Here is a 3985-nt window from a genome sequence, read left to right as displayed (position 1 = left end):
TATGAGTATAGTGCCCACTGACAAACCAGACCATTCTCCTTGCCAATGTGGTACTCGACTATGGAAGCCGATCTTGTCCCACGAAAAGTGGATACATCTTCGCTATTTGCAAGCACCAAGTCTAGCTTCAGTAACTCGACTTACCCAATCCACAGCCCACGCATTAACGTTGATCATCACTCAATTTCTCGCTATGAATTTGGAGTTTCTTGCAACTGAGTCCAGTATACCAAGCATTTCCTCGAATTCTGCTATCGTCGCGCTTGCACTATATAAGCCAACTCCATCACTTCTTGAATGGTTTGATTTCCACGTGGCCGTATTGCTGCTTTGCCAGTGAAATCAGCCAAGACCAGGCACCACTCTAATTGTTCAACAATACAATAAGACTCTCTGATTATATAGGTTTCGATCTCCTTCTCATAGACGGCCTGTGGCAGTAGGTCACTCCCTGCCTTGCAGTGGTTGAGGTTGATTTATATCAATTGATATAAATTGATTTATAACAACCTCAATCTTCATTACATCCAAGGTTCCGATAAACGCTAGGCATCTCCTGTTGGCTGCAATGTGTCGACAGGCGACGCTCTTTTTCCCCTTGCAAAGCATACATTCAGGGTCAGTCATCCACTCCCTGAATATAAGACCTTCTCCCTCACATTTTCTGCGCAGGTTAAAGCTGTTACAGTCAGCGGTTCATTTTGCCGTTACGTGGCCAAATTCAACGCATCTAAAGCAGTGCTTGAAGAACACCTGTTTTATGAGTCCCCAAACGACCCAATCTATCTTTATTTCACCAGCCCTAAGCAGTTTGAACACTGCTTTAGCTGGTGAGTTTTTAGTTATCGTTTGCTTGCCTCCATTTACCTTCCTTAGTCGTCTGATTGCGGAATCTTGCAAACCGAATTGTTTTCTAGGGCCTTGCGTATTTCCTCCTTGGTCGTGATTTAATTAGTGCCTTTATATTGTCACAATCTCCCGCTTTTTGGTCCGCACTTGCGCCTCTTCCTTTAAGGACTTCTCCACCCTGCCGAGTGAATTTCCAACTGTTTTGCCTGAATGATTTTTTTTCTTTTAGGAAAGTTTGATTCGGCCGATGCTTTCTTCAATATCCCTCAGCTCCGGATGGGATTTGACGTTCCTGAGGATATCGTCGGATGCAATATCACTCGTTTTTGAGATTCTAATCAACTCGCTTATATAATACTAAATAGATCAGGGATTAGTTCCTGCGACATCTCCCGACCAGGTGTAGACACCTCACTGTGAGCTGATGAATGACCGGCCTGCCAAGCATTTTTCCGTGTTTTTGTAACAAATGTCCTTGGGCATGATGTACTCCATTTCACTGCCTCTTCTTCCAAGCAACTTGTAGTATTCGGTGCAACGGTGGCGAAGTAATCCACCATCCAGGCACTGCACTCGACGGATATCGCCAGCCGGGAGATTGCTTACGCTCTCCCAAAAGCCGGTGGGGCTGAGGTTCCGAGATCATGCGCCACGATTTGTGTGCCTGCCGGTCTGTCTCTCTGTCACCCGCACTTTTCTCAGAAACGACAATACCGATTCACACGAAATTTGGTGAAAAGGTGGGAACTGTGAACTTCCACACATACAGTGAATTATTTTGAAATTGTTCCCCCTTAAGTTTATTAAGGGGGAACAGGTGAAAGATGAGTGGAAAAAAATTTTTGTCGAATATGGCCATGTGGGTCATCAAATGAAAGGTCTCGATTAGTACTTTTCTAATAAGATATTAGTTTTGACATTGGTTGCAGATGAGAGGAACGCGGGGGTCTAAAAGAGGTCAATTACTTAACAGTCCAGTTCTCAGAAACTACCCATCCGAAAAAAATTAATAATAATTCTGCCCCCGAGATAAAGTGCGGCTACCAAATCGCATTGAATGTCGGGTATATTCAACGTATATAAACTATAAGCTATGCTTAAGTGGAAACACCGTGTAGCCAAATATTTTGACAAGCAAAATCAACAAAATTGTTCATACCAGAAGCGCCGAGCTTGCGGTTTGTTTTGCACAGAGAGCCTTTTGGAGAACAATCCATATGGACTGAAATCCAAAGATTCAACCCCTTATAGCATTTAAATTAAAGGTACTTCAACGTTCTTATTTGGATGTTGAATTATTATTATCTAGGTCATGCTGTGTGCAGGTGGATATTTTCGCTCTACAGAAACTGGGTATATGAGGTAAAGAAAAATTCATAATTTTATTACCCAAGACTCGTACGTGTCCACCAGATATATTCATGTATTAACGTTTATATTTGCATCTTCCTGGAGGAGACCCACTGACTGAATTCCCTCTAGAAAGCTGTTGCCCATGGAAATGTAAACAATAATCATTTTGTCCAGTCTCTTTTTATTTAATTTTAGGCATATCTTTGGGAGAACCAGCCAAATAATAAATGATGTGGAGAGAGGAGCGAGAGAAGCACACCGGAACGATATGAAGAAGGTAGTTACCTATTTAAACGTCGTACAGTCATAAAAAACTGGGTTGCTGTTTCTTAGCAAAGCATTTGTATTCAACAGAGCCAAGGAACTATTGAAATCCAAATAATTGTTAGTTTCCAACAGGACATCCTTTACTTTGCTATCTTTCTAACAAGCATCTTTTCAAACATGACAAAATCCGCTCTTGGAACTTCCAACTGAAAATACAGATATTTGGAGTAACTCTATGACAGTTATTGGCAGCACTTACGTCATTCTTTATAAAATAATTCCCAAAAATACAAGAAGATACAAAATACCCTTCGGTCATGGTCAGATGCAACTACCCAAGACTATAAATTCAAGATTCATATCAAACAAAAGATTGTAGAACGATTCGAAATAATTCCAACTTTTATTCGATTATGATAAATGAAATCTAATATGAAATTATACAATATATCTTTTTTTTAGGAAATTAACGTTCGGAAAAACTGGAATGCAAGTGGGTCAACTAGTTTTTATGACAGGGATACATGTTTGCAATGCCATTATTCGTTGGTTCCTTTGAAGCACGGAATGAATGAGGACTTCTTTGGAGTTATACAAACTACATAAAGTGTTTGGTTCAGGTTACGGCGATTTGAAATGCTTTAATCAACTACCGTTTTTATTGTTATGATAGTGGAAAATAAGAAGAAATTATAAAGGGAATGAAGTGACATTCCTAAATTTATAACTCGTGAAAAGCATTAGAAATTATATGTCGATGCGCGTTCCTTTGAAGGTAATGTAAGAAGATATACATATTTATAGGGAAATAAATTATATCAATCGTTCAGATCGGCAGTTTCTATGGGGAGGATATAGGTATGCATATGGATGCATTAGGAGTAACAGCCGCTAGTTTCAGGTCCAATTGTAATAGAGTAAGTAAGTGCATTAATATTTCTGATGGTTCCATGGTAGTGGACATTTGCTTGTGGTGGATTACTGGAGGTGTAGCAGGTTCAAAATGCAGAGCCCCTGTTGGAGGAGGTAGGGTGAGTGCGGTTCTTCGCGTCTCGTTGAACTATCCTAACGCCTGTGAATGCAGTGAATGCTGCCTATCCGCAGCATTAAACTGCGGATGATATGCTGTCATTTGCAGCCCCTTCATTTTCGAAACCTTGCTCACATGTCTGAAAACCTCAACGGTGAAATTTGCTCCCTGATTAGTCGCAATGGCCGGTGGCAAAAAATAGCTATTTCATCAAACATCACCTTGGATACTGTGTTGATTTCTTGGTCAGGGAGCACCACGAAATCTACAAATCTTGCCAAGACTAGCCGCACTTCCTCTGGAGTTCTAATTTTCCGCTCACTTTGTTTCCCTAACACCTGCGAAGGCCTCAACTCTGCCTTATTGTTTGACAATTTATTTTTCCATTTACCAACACTCGCACCGTTGACCGCGTTACCAATAGACAGCAAGAGTCAGGCCCCGTTGACTCCTCCTGCTGAATGGCTCGATTTAAGATGTCCATGT

Source organism: Hermetia illucens, chromosome 6 (assembly GCF_905115235.1).
Source record: "Hermetia illucens chromosome 6, iHerIll2.2.curated.20191125, whole genome shotgun sequence".
Lineage (NCBI taxonomy): Eukaryota > Metazoa > Arthropoda > Insecta > Diptera > Stratiomyidae > Hermetia > Hermetia illucens.
Note: the sequence above shows the minus strand (reverse complement) of the source record.